The sequence below is a fragment of the Microcebus murinus genome, chromosome 14 (assembly GCF_040939455.1).
Source record: "Microcebus murinus isolate Inina chromosome 14, M.murinus_Inina_mat1.0, whole genome shotgun sequence".
NCBI classification, from domain to species: Eukaryota; Metazoa; Chordata; class Mammalia; order Primates; family Cheirogaleidae; genus Microcebus; species Microcebus murinus.
Window position 1 is genome coordinate 44,800,134 of NC_134117.1, and position 13,813 is coordinate 44,813,946.

A 13,813-nucleotide genomic window follows, 5' to 3' on the forward strand; every position below is an offset into this window, starting at 1 on the left:
TTGGTCAGAGGTAATAACTGTAGGAAAGAGTTGCTAATCTTGGCTTTCCAGTGTGGGTTAAAAATGATTACAAATTTTGACATAGTGTTAGCAGCCTTCTAAAAAAGGTTCTAATGTACAAGTATTTAGCTAAAAATCACTCACTAGCTTTAGGAATTAAATTCTTTAATAATGCTACTTGCTCATTATGATTCTTACCTATAAAAGCAGCCTAATTTAAATTATTTACGACAATCGAGAAATATAAAGTAGTTTAATTACTTTTTTAGTGTATATCTATTCTTTTTTCTACCCCCAACTTCCTGATTTTCTTCCTGATTACCTATGGCTAGAATGGACATTCTTGTTACTGATTTTTACCCAGTTGGTTGGCTATGTTGTGAGTGATCTCTCTAATCCATCTTGGTTTGGAAATTTTACACTGTAGAAGAATGTGTGGGTCACTTTCTTTGGCAGTGGGGCGGGCCTATGATATATGTGGTTTGGTTACGTTGTACTAGGGTCTTTGGTAGAAGCCAGTCTACTGTAAGAATGTAGAGGCTATGGGTGGAAGTTATTTGGGGTCTTTATTGTAGAGGGTTGTTGAAGATTTCATGGTAGGAATTTAGTAAATGAAAGGTCACGTAAAGATTGCAGATGGTGCAATGCTGTATCTGCAGGATTGTGTTTCCTTATCTATGAAGTGGGCATTGAACAAGATCTGATTTTCAAATTGTGGATTACAACCCTTTAGCAATTCAGGACGAGCATTAAACACCAACTCATCCCCCACCCCAATGTAGAATGGAAACTATCAATGTGTCCTATATAGTTAAGTCTAAATACTTCTTGTTACCTTTGTTTCACTACTGACACATTAGTGGGTGGTACAAATGTTCAGGGAGTTAAAGATATGGTAGAAGCAGCCCACAGCCTCACTGTATTTGTTCCATGGAGTCTGTAATTGTTTGAAAAGTCAGTAATGCATCAATTTAGAGCTGACATGGTAGACCAGGGAAGTAAGATAGGTGATAGAACACTGTCATCAATTGCCATTATGAATGACCTACTTTTGATCCTGTGTCAACTTTGGTGACTATGAAAAGCTACTGAATTATGTCTTTATCTAATGCATATATTTTTAAATTAGCGTGTGTAGTAATATTCTGGTCAATTTAATTTTAAAACAGAGCTTGCCTCTAAGCCAGTGGTTCTTAAGTCTGTTACATGCTGGAAACATGGAACTAACTCTGGCACTACCCTAAACAATTCTGACTTTGAAAATTGGGAAAGGTATCCCAAGAATCTATTTTTCAGAAAACTCCCCAAGCTGATTTTGATGAAGCCTGTTATCAGTTTGATGGTGAGTTTGACAATTTTGGGCTTATATCTAGTTTTATTTATCTTAAAACTTCATGGCATTATGTAATATCTTTAACCTATTCTCTTTGTTTCATTTTGTACTCTTTAGTATAGGAGAAGGCTGTATATTTCATATGTAGTGAGCAATGTAAGACTTATGTACTTGAGCACAACACTGATAGTTGTTCTAAAGAGAAAATCTTTAATGTTCTTCCTAGTTCTAGAGGAGAGTTTTTTATTTTTAAAATTCAAATACATAGGCTATAATGATGCAGAGAAGTTAATACATAATGTACTATATAATAAAATCTTACTAATTTATGTGGGCATGGCATATACAAATTAAAAGTTTTTATAAGGTAATATTTTAGAATTAAGTTAATAAAATGACCCAATAAAAGGAGGACTTAGATTAACAGGCTAAAATAATATTTAATTAATAAAACATTTTGTAAGTATTTGAAAAGACTTGAAAGCTCTATTGGATGGAATACATTTTTGTTTTTACATTTGTTCCTTTACCAAACTATAGTTCATAAGATGTCAACTTCAGTCTCGTTCATGTTTCAATAATTGCCATATTCAAACTGGAGTCGGTGAGGCTTCATAGGATATGGAATCATTCCGCATTGTGGACATTGATATTTGTGGGATGTGGAGTGAAGAGAGTAGGGAACGTTGTTTAAGTGGGTTTGGGGACAAGATGGATAAAGTGATAAATGATGAAAGGGAAAGTGGAGGACCCTGGTGAGGGAGAGGTATTTCAGACTTAAAAATAGGGGCCAGGAGAAGGCAAAGATGGGATAGTGATGATATTGACAAGGATTGTGACTTTGGGGAAGGAGGTGGCATTTAACGAAGGTTTTGGAAGCAAGAGTAGTCAAGTCCCATGCCATCGTGAAAATACCAAGTTTCCAAGACACCTTACAAGCTTCAGAAGAAATGTATTGGGAATCGTGAACCTGGTCGAGGAGGAAAAATGTATCACAAATAATAGCAGCATTACTCCAGAATGCTGAAAGTCAGTGGTTTTCAAACTTGGATTAGGGTCTCTTGAAGACCTTGTCAAAACAAGGTTTCTGGGCCTATTAAGGTTTATGATTCAGTGGTTCTGGTGTGGCCTAAGAAAATACTTTCCTAACAAGTTTCCAAGTAACAATGCTGATGCTTCAGGGACCATGCTTTGTGAATCACTCTGTAGGTGGTTCTTAATTCTAGAGAGCTGAAGAGAAGCTCAACTATTTGGTCAACTTGTCAGGTTTGTAGAAGAACAGAGGTTCTGAAGGAGAAATCAACCTAAGGGCTTGCCTATGTTTAGAGGTTGAACTGGAATTGGAACCTAAATCTTCCATTGTCATTGTTGAGAAGATTGGTATGATGTGAAGATTCCACGCTTCCAAGCCAGACAGATTAAGATTTGGTTGCCAGTTCTGCCACTGCCATTTATGTCTGTAGCCTTGAACAAGTGACTCAGCATCTCATTTCTCTCAATTGTACAATGGAGGTAAATAAATAAAAATCCTATTTTATAGGATTGTTGTGGGTAGAGTTAGGGTTGCTAGGCGTCTTGCGCATTTAGGACATACCATGCATTTGTCAGGATGGCCTAAATGTCTTCTATTCACCTTTTTCAATACATTATGAACCTTAAGCAGTTAGAGCTATTTTTCTGCCATAGTAACTACGCTTAAATCCCTTAAGTGGAAAGCACATGGTAATATCTTTTTCCTTTGAACTCTGATAGCAATTTTTCCTCATTAGCATTTATAACACTTTTGCTTTCATCAGACATAGGCACATTTATTTTCTCACTAAATTGGAAGTCCAGTGAGAGCAGGGGCCATGTTTGTTCTTTCATCCTTTCTGTCATGGTCTAGTGTCTTGAATATTAGACACTATTCCTTAAGGTTGTCCAAAAGTAGAGGCATTTCATCTTCAATAGTAATAGCTACTACTTATTGCATATCTGTGAGCAGCCACTATGCTTTATGTGTATTTTCTCTTTTTCACAGCATCCTTGGGCACCATTTCACAGATGTTGAAACTAAGGTGCATAGATAGCGCTTAAGTAACTTGCGGTAGGTCATGAGGCTAGTAAATGCCTGAGCAAGGGATTTCAGAGCTTTCTGTCTTGAGACTGTTCTCTTTCCATGGCATGTTGCCATGAAAAGAGAATAGAACATATATTTAGTTTCCAAGGCTTAAGAAAGAACTGAAGAAACAGGGAAATACTAAAGCCAATGCAGCCCAGGCAGGCCAAGTAGCACCAAGCTCAGGGTTGTCAAAACCAATACTACAAACCTCTCATTAGCACTGAAGCTCCTGACAGATAATCAGGTATTTCTACCTCAAGGTTGAGAGGACCAAGGTCACCAAAATAAGATAATTTTGAGTCCATCTGCTGTTCCTATCCCACTTAGGTAGCAATATCCCCTTTTATTCAGGGAACTCTACTGCTGCAGGTAGTCCTAATGGGTGCTTCCCCACACACACACACACTTCCCACTTAGCAGAATTAACGGGGTTCTTAAATTTAGGCTCTCCACTCCTTGTTTATAAGGGTGACCCAGATTGGATCAGTCACAACAAACCATAACCCAGCATCAGTAATTGGTCCAAGGGGTGGTCAAATGACCTCACAAGACCCATCAGGGCCCTTTTACTATAGAAACCTTGAGAGAATGAAGTTCTCTTTGTGCTGACATTGCTAAACGGGTACCTGAGAGACATCTTCCCCACTCTGGAGAGAGCTGAGGTAAGGATTCCTAGGACCATGATGTCCCTGGTTTGAGTCCTGAGGCTCTGGTTTCTGCAATACTGCCTTAGAATTTGCTAGCTACCCCAGATTCTTCCTAAGTGCAGGAGTTGTGTTTTTGCTTAGCCTACTTTGGGTTTCTGTCATTTAAACCTCAGAGTCCCAACTCATACAGCTGTCAATACCAAGACAACAATTGGATAAATAATTGTAAAGAAGCCTTCATTTTAAACATCCTTGTAATTATGAATTCTTTCATCATTAAATATCTTGTCTTTAAAAGTTTTTTCGTTGCTCATAGTCATTGTTTTTACTGCAGCTTCTAGTATTGGCTGTGTATAATGGTGCTGATATAAGTGCACTGTATGCCTATTGACCTTTCAAAGGGTCTACAAACCTGAGAAATGTTTATATATGGCTCCTACTCTTTACCAATCAGGAGTAGAAATCTGTAAACTATACCTTTCCATGGGCAGTCATTCCTTTCCTTGAGGTAGTATTTGCAAAGTCATGCTATGTTTCTCTGTAATAACAAAAGCAGAATGTATTTAGAGAACTTATTTGCTAATGAGTATTAGTTCTTTATATTTGTAAAGAGCTTTATAGTAATTAAGTAGCATGTGCTATTTCAATAGACAGAAGCTTCCTGTACTATAAAAATGCTCTGAACTATAAAACCACGAGAATAATTATACCATAACACATTCTTTCTAATACAGAAAGAAAAGATACATTTCCCAACTGAACACAGCCATTTGTCTCAATGGTTCTGATATCATGACAAATGTATTTATGTGCAAGAAAATATAAATGTATTCTTCATGAAGTGTGCTCGCTGCTTCTAGGATCCAAGTGGGAAGCAGAGCATTTGCTCCATCTTAAATCGTATTGCTAGAATCTAAAGTTTTAGTAATGTGCTTCAGCTTCTTGTTTAAAATACTTCCCATGCACAAGCACTAATGGAAAATGGCTCAGAACATAAAAAGATTGCAATTTCCCAGATGAGCACAAAATGCTACATTTTGACCAGTCAAAATCAATCTGAAGCCCCATGAACTAACTGAATAAAAAAGGCAATATTTGGGAGCTCTTAATTACCCATGCTAACAGAAGGTCGTAGCTTAGACAACCCCAAAGAACAAACACCTCATTCCTCCCACTACTGCCCACTTGCCCCTACTTTTGGCGTTCCCTATGTAACCTACCTGCTTTGGGCAATAAATCTCATTTCCTAGTATAGTGAAATCATAAAATTTTAGAATTGAATCTATGTTGGACATCATTCAGTTCAATTTCTATTTTCCCAATAAAGATATTTTGGCAACACAGTGAGAAATAGAGCCTAGGTTTTCTGACTTCCTATTTAAAAAAGATTTCTACTCTTTTTTTAAATTGGCTCAGATAGTGAAGTTGGAATCAATAATGGAGTCAAGGAAGAAATTATGTGTTTTGAGGATAAAACATTCACGCAGGAGAGAACCAGTGTGGAGAAAATATAACTCAAAGAAAGCTGCACAGAATGGGTTTCAGTTCTTAGAAATGAGAAGTGAAAAGGCCAACAGTGCAAGTAGCTAAAGACGAAGTGTATTGTAATGCTAGGTGTGGGGTATGTTCTCTGCAAGAGCAACAACCGTTTTCATTCTCTACCTCCCTTCAAAGGGTAATTGGAGATTTAACTCAGTTACTACAGGTATTTTTAAATAACCCTATTCCAAATAAAGCAACAACAAAAAACGAACTTTATCCAACTGCAGTTTAATTAAAAGCATGTATCAGGTAATAAGAAATATGTTGTGATGGTTAATATTACATATTCATAATGTCTCTGACATGGAAATATCTAACGTGCATATAGTAAAGGAAAAAGGCAAAGAGTCAACTTCATCTTTTATCCTTTTTCAAGAGAAATATCTCATGTATTACCATGTTTGGAATATTTCCTAGCATGACCAAAAAGCAAGGAATAAACAACAATAATTCAGTAGGCCTAATGGCATAAAATAAAAGGATTATTCACAAACAGAAAACTGGACTTTTGAGCAGATGTTTATTTAAATACAAACAGCAACTCCTACTTTTCCTGTTATCTCCAATTATGTGATGCAACATTTTACCAGAAGAAGCACTTTTTAAAAACAGCCTTCCAGGGAGTGAATAAACAATACTATATTTGGCTAACAGCTGCTTTTGGAAAATGAGATGTCAGCAAAACTGAATGTTGTTTAAAGAAAACTAATTATCCAGCTACCTTTGACTTGGATCAGAGTAAATAAAGCACTTCCTGATTTGCACTGAAATGTTTTGTCTAGGATTTAAATATTAGGTATTAGTCAGACATTTCACTTCTTCCATCATTTGCCATTTGGATCAAATAGGCTTAAGGATTCCTGTGCTTGGTTGTGCTGCCAATACCTCTTTATATTTTCTGGATATGTTCAAAGCTATTGCTTCTTTGCTTATTCATCATCCACTATTTATTGTGTTCGGTGTAAAGCAATGTGTTTATGGATACATTAAAATCTAGATAACCTATGATAATGCAGCATGCTTGCATTCGTATGCGTTTAATTATGCAAATGGAAAATGATGTAAAGTTTATGAGTCATGTCTTATTATATGTGTAAAATTTGAGATAATGTAAATGCCCCCAGTTTTTGAAAATTAATTTCAAGGTGGCAAGCCAAATAAGCTATAAACTGGTTTATGCCATTGCCACATGGCACTTTGGCCGGTAAAGAGAAACACCTGCCATTCTCTTCTGGGGTAGTCTGCAGCAGCCTGGGGTTTCCCTGGAGGTACCTGTGGTGTTGACTGTCTACTTGTTGTAACATTTGTGGTTATTATAATTCGAAAATCTTTATATTCTGAAGCAATCCCCTCTGAGTACTCATTAAGCGGGGTTGACAGGGCCAGTGCTGAAAAGTGGGCCTGAAAATTAGGCATTTCCGAACGAACTTGAGATGCGTTTTTAATGTCACAAAGAAGGCCAAACAAGTCCCACGGTCCATTTTAGAGTAAGTACGCCATAAAACATTAGTGATAATCTTGAGAAAATAAAAAGCTGCATTAAAGCATAAATGTGATACAACAGTTACAGATTTCAAGGAAGTGTCTCCCGACTTAACACTTACTCCTCTGGAAAAATCTGCATTGAATTATGCAAGTTCTTCAACAATACATCCTCTGTATAGAATCTGGTATATGATTTTCATGTTACTAGAAAACAATTCTGGGACAAGCACAGATTTAACAGTTCTATAAATGTTTATTTATCCAACAAGTATTTAGCACCTATTATGAGCCAGACATTGTGCTAGGACATGAGGACGTAGTTCGGAACTAAACAGACTAATTGTCCTTGCCTTGGTGGACTTTATATCCCCTCATAGGGAGGTCAGATTACAAGCAAGTGAATAAACGTAGTAAGATTTTAGAATGGGACTCTTCCCTGCCTCAGATTTGAGTAAGGCCAATAAGACAGTTACCAGAATTCCATATCTGATATGCATATTCATAACAAAAATGGCTCTAAGAATCAATCCCACAACTCTTAGGCCCAGGGCAGAGCACGTAATTTATGGGCCCAGTGCGAAGAAATGAAAGTGCAGGGCCTCTTGTTCAGCAGTTATGAAGAAATTCCAGGCAGCAACAGCAGAGCATTAAACCAAGCACGGGGCCCTTCTAGGGTCGAGCTGTGACCGCACAGATCACACACCCATGAAGCTGGCCCTGCTCGGATCCTTCAGTGGAAGGAAGAGAATGGTTGCCTCACTGTCTACTGTTTGACTTCTCAATTTTTCAATCTCCAGATAACTCACTCCATGGGTTAAAGTCCTTCTATTTCAATACTTAGAATGATTTTTGTTTTCTTGGTTGCATCCTAATACGTGGGTTATGTACATCCTCAACTCCAAATTGCTCTCCAAAGTTACATACCTATTATGACTTCTACCAGCAGTGCATGAGTTTCCAGTGTTAAAATCTTTACCAATATTAGGTACTGTCAGACTTGTTAGGTTTGCTAATCCAATTGATCTGTAACAGTATTTCACTGAAGTTTTACTTTCTTTTTCTTGAGACTGAGTGTCTTTTTGTATATTATGGACCATTCAGTTTTTCCCTTTGGTGAATTTGTTTACCCATATTTTTGATTGTTTGGTTCTTTTTGATTTTTAGCAGTTGCTTATGTCTACATACAAATCTTTTGTTCATTATACATGTGGCAAACATTTTCTCCCATTTTTTTAAGGAGACAGAGTTTTGCTTTGCTGCCCAGGCTGGAGTGCAGTGGCCCTATCACAGCTCACTCTAGCCTCAAACTGCTGGGCTCTAGTGATCGTCCTGCCTCAGCCTCCCAAAGTGCTGGGATTACAGGTGCGAACCATCACACCCACCTTCTTCTCCCATTTTTTTGTTTTGTCATTTTTCAATGGTATCTTTTCATGGACAAAAGTTTCTAATGGTAGTGTGGTTCTCAAATAATTTTAACGTTTCCCAGAGTGGCACAGCACATTGCTGATGAGACAGGATCTACCAGTCATGAGCTAGGCGGTCAGACCAGACTACCTGTATTGACAGTCTTCCGCAACCCAATCCCCTAGACAGGGCATGTGCAGAGAAGTGGTTCACAGCTGGCTAGCTAAGGAAGCCTAGATCAGCATTTCCCAACAGTGTAGACGGCTGGACCCAAAAGAGGGACTATGAGACTCCATTTGTTGCAGAGCTTTGCCAGGAGACTGGAGGGTGCGTGGCTTCACTGGGAGTACCTCCTAGGCTTTTCTAGCCCAACTGCACTTCAGACTCGGCTGCACTCAAGCCTGTGATGGGAACATGTTTCTTTCAAATTTATACTGAGCTTGGCTTGGAAAGTTTATGGACAGGGCAAGTGCTGAAACATAACCAGCTCAGTTCGATGTGGCCAACTGGCAGCCAAGAGCCATGCAGGGCTGGAGCAGAGAATACACAGGCGCTGTACGGCCAGAGCCTGGCACTGCCGCAGGAAGCAGATAAGTCCAAGCACGACTCCTCAGCAGGCAGAGGGATGAATTGGGACCAGCCCGATGCTTCCCTGTGGAAGCTGTGTAGGCCTGTGCACTCATCTCTCCACTAGTAATGGCACCTCCAGCACAAGCCCACTGTGAGGATGGACTCCCCAGGACAAAGGTCGTGTGATTGCATAACACAAGCCTTACTTACATATGGTATTTTAAAAATCCAAACAATATAACAAAAAGTACACAAGATCATGCTTCTTTCTTGTCCTTATAAGCCAGGTTCTCACCTCTCATCCTTCCCTTGTAACATTTTCTTTATACAAATTGATGCAAATTTCAATATATGTTATTATGCTTTCTGGTTTTATGCAAAAATAGCATATTATGCAAGCAAGTTTTTTTAACCTACAGATTTAAGAGATGTTTGATCAAGAATTTTTAGCTCAGGTTTTAGTTTAATTCAATGTTTTCTAAGAATTGACTGTGTCATTTGGATAATTTTTTCCTTCCTAATCTCCTACAACAATTTTAGAGTATTACAAAAATCCGTGGTCAGCCACCAGTGCAAGATACAAGTAAAACTGAAGGATAAACAGGGTTTTGTTTTTTTTTTATATTTCAGAATCAGAAAAATGTTTGTATGTGTTTATTAAAGAAAATTTGGAGAAAAGAGAAAAGCATTAAAAAGGAAAAGAATTGAAGAGTACTTCTACTGCCCAGACACATGTCATAGTAACCATTGCAGTGCTTAGGACTCTGATATTTTATATTAGATATATTCAATGCCCCAATAAAACACACATACAATTACCATATTAAACTGTAAAATGAGAAGGCATTAATTTACCATGAAATCACAGATGTTCAAAATTTCCAAGTTCATTGGTGATAGCACTGTGATCCGTTGATGTATACCCTCTCTATATTTTATTTTTATCTCTCTCTCTATATTCTTTAATTTATTTATTTATTATTTATTTATTGTTTGAGACAGAGTCTCACTCTGTTGCCCGGGCTACAGTGCCGTGGCATCTGCCTAATTCACAGCAACCTCAAACTCCAGGACTCAAGCAATCCTTCTGCCTCAGCCTCCCGAGTAGCTGGGACTACAGGCATGCGTCACCATGCCCGGCTAATTTTCTCTATTTTTGGTAGAGACAGGGTCTTGCTCTTGCTCAGGCTGGTCCTGAACTCCTGAGCTCAAACGATTCATCCACCTCAGCCTTCCAGAGTGCTAGGATTATAGACGTGAGCCACCGTGCCCAGCCTCTATTTTATTTTTTACAGGAGTCTTAAATAGAGGCACGTATTTATTGTGTGCCTACTCTAGGGAATAATATCACCTCTCTATTCAGTTCAAAGTACTTCGACTAGTATGTATTTACTAGTTTAATTGTAATAGTATAATTATATTTGTATCTAGTACCACAGTTTGCAAAAATCTTATTTGTTCTTCTCAACTTCCCTTTGAAGGAGGTTGTACTATTCTCATTGGTTGAATGAACAGATTGGGGATCAGACAGGTTCAATGCCTCAACTAAGGCCATCCAGCTAGTTAGGTAGAAGAGCTGGGGGTTTGGACTCCAAGTCTAATTACTTCATTCCGCCAGACCATGGTGACGTCAGAAGAAAGAAGAAATACCCTACATTCCCAGGCCTCTTTAGGTTTACAACATAGTTGATGAGACAAGTCCCCAAACCATCAGACACTCAGATAAGAAAAACACTTAGCTGAAGAGAGGTCAAGACTTCCTGCCTCATCAGACTCTAAACATCCTCCATTTTGCCAGTTTCCACCACTTCTCCCTGTTGCTCTAGTTGGTCTTCTTTAGGCATACACATGTGGTACCTGCCTAGACCTTGAAGGCCTTTGCAGAAGAGCTCCTGATAAGAAGTGAGGAAGAAATTTTAGCTGAGTTCTGGTCCTGGGAGTTCAAGATTGTAGACAAGGCAGAAGTCGTGCATTGCATCTGCCATGGAGATTTTTCACTGACAGGTGAGAATTGCATCTTAATTGTGTTTTTCCTGTGGCTAAAAATGTTTTTTTGCATATGCTACCACTCATTCATTCATGTTTGAATTAAACAGGTGTCACTGAGGACCCAGCATGTCCCCTAGGGAACCCTGCTAGCCCTAAAGGAAGACAAGAAATCCCCTTAAGAAGCTCTATTTTCTCACCATTCTGGTTACTTGGGCAACAGACTTCAAGTGCAACATTATGAGATAATATGCAATCCACACTTTTAACCCAGGCACTCAGGGACAGCTCCTGAAAGGTTATCACTTAACTAATGGCATAGGCCAAGAGTTTTTCATTTCTTCTTGAAACCACAGTCACTCTTCTTAAGACAAGGTTTCTGTTCTAGGACCGGGATTTAAGGTAGTGGTGTCCAACATGAGATGTACAAGAAAATTCATATGGGGCACAGGAAGAAAATACTCTATTTTCCCTTAATGTTTCCTTTTAATGTTTCTATTATTGGGAATGTGTTTTATATCATATATAATATGATAGTACAGAAGTGTACACATATATGGTTTATGAATGAATAAATATACATATATTATGCTGTGTGTTCAACAGCATTCTATTGATGGGGTGGACAATCAAGAATTTGGTTGCTCTAAAGCCACAGCAATACTGCCTCTTCTTTCTGAACAGTTTACAAAACTCTGCCAAAAGGCTCATCTGGGAAGCTTTCCAAAGTCATTGAGTTCAGATTTGGCCTGATGGCTGGGGAGAGACTTACACAAGGTTTCTAGAAAGGTAAAGTTCGAATGAGGTCTGTAGGCTGTGCCCAATCTTCTCTGTCACACAGAGGAAGGATAGATTTCCTCTCACCCGACTATGCCTGTTACCTCCTTTCAGAATCCAGAGTTTTAAGAACTGGCTTTCCCCCCTTATACTTGGAGAATCCATTTTTTGTTCATTTTGTTGTTGGGGCTCTTCTCCAGAGTCACTTCCCAGCTGTTTTCCCCAGTGAGTGCCACACTTCTTCCCTGGCCCTGGAGCCTTTGCTCCTCTTCTGGGTGGAGTTAGAGGAGCTAATCAGCTGGGTCCTGAATTCTTGTCTCTTGTGCTCCCAGGCATTTCCATCTGGCTCTAGATGTCCAGCAGAGTCCCCCAGTTGTCAATTCCTGAGCACGTCCCACCAACTTCAAGGACAAGTGTGACTTCTTCTCATTAGCCTAGTGTCTGTGTGTCAAACACTCTTTGCTTGCTTTCTTGCCCTGCAATTCTTTCTGCGGTACCATAGTTGATTTCTGGACTGAAGATAATTTTTCACTTCCATCTACAGTGTTCTGTTGTCTTTTTCCTCATCCTGCCCCTGCCCAGCTCAGTGGAATCGTCATTGATAGATTCTGCAAAATATAGGTTGTGTTTCCCCAAAAGAAATCCTGAATCCATGATAATTCAAACAGTGCTTAGGTAGAGACAGTAGATTGTGATTATTTAACCTGCAAGAAGATCTTTAAAGACAGATTCTTTTTCATCTTCTTGATACCTGACCAGGTTCATTAAAATCTCAATTTTGTTCGCGTGTTCTGGAAAGCCATCTTCCTGTAACGTGAATTTTACTTGAAATATCCGTTTCTGCTAATTCAGGCCATTACTAAAGCCTTTGCTTGGAGTGTCCATGTTTTGAGACAGAATTTGGGAAATTTCCTCATCTACATCAGAGATAAACTAAATAATCCTTGCAAACATCCCCGCCTGGCTTTAGAATGGTAAGAATGCTGAGCTTATCAACTCCCAGGGCCTCCTGGGGGGCAAAGAAGGCTGGCAAAATGGTTTTTGGATAGATCATTCTGGGGGATCTTTTCTTCCAAAGCAAGTGAAGAATTCCTATCCTTGATGCCAAAGTGTAATGACATGTTAATAACATTTGCAATTAAATAAGGAAGATTAACTGCTGTAAGAAAGAGGCCCTATGGTGTATAATGGCTCAAACACAATAGAAGTTTATTTCTTGCTTTTGTCACAGCACTGGGCAGTACAAAGGATGACAGGGTGGCTCTCCTACAGACAATCTCAGGGACCCAGACTGGTGATGCTCCAGCATCTTCAACCTCTGGCTTCCAGAATGGCCCCAGGAGGTGTCTCCATTCCAGCCACCTGGAAGGCAGATAGAACATGAAGAAACGGGCATGGCCAGGTCTGAATGTAGCACCCCTCACTTCTGCTCACCTTCCACAGCTAGAGCACGGTGACACACCATGCCCAAGCGAGGCTAGAAAATGCGGGCTAGTTACACACTGAAGAAGAAAAGGAGAACATGGGTGCTAGTTCCTCCAGGGCACGTGTACTCTTTTGTTTATGGAAGAATTTATTTCTAAGTCCTCCTTTTCCAACCAGTGAGAACGAATTGTGGATTCAGAGTCTGGGATCATCCACAAACCTCTTCGAATAGAGTTAAATGGCTCAGAGTGGATTTGGATGTTGCACAAAAGGTTTTCAGACGACAGCAGATCTCTACTGGAACAAGCAGCGGATCTCTCTGGAACTGTACACAGCGGGGCAGCCTGTGTCCTGGCCCGAGCCTGTGACTCAGTGCTTCCCAAGCGTCTGAGAAGCCGATAGGCACTGCCTGCTCACTTGATCAGGGGAAACTCTGCTTTTATCTTTACAAATAAAAATAATTCTTTTGCTTTAACTTTACAAATAAAAGTAATTCTTTTGCTGAAATTGCCTACTTGTTATCTGGAAAGACAGCAGGCATCT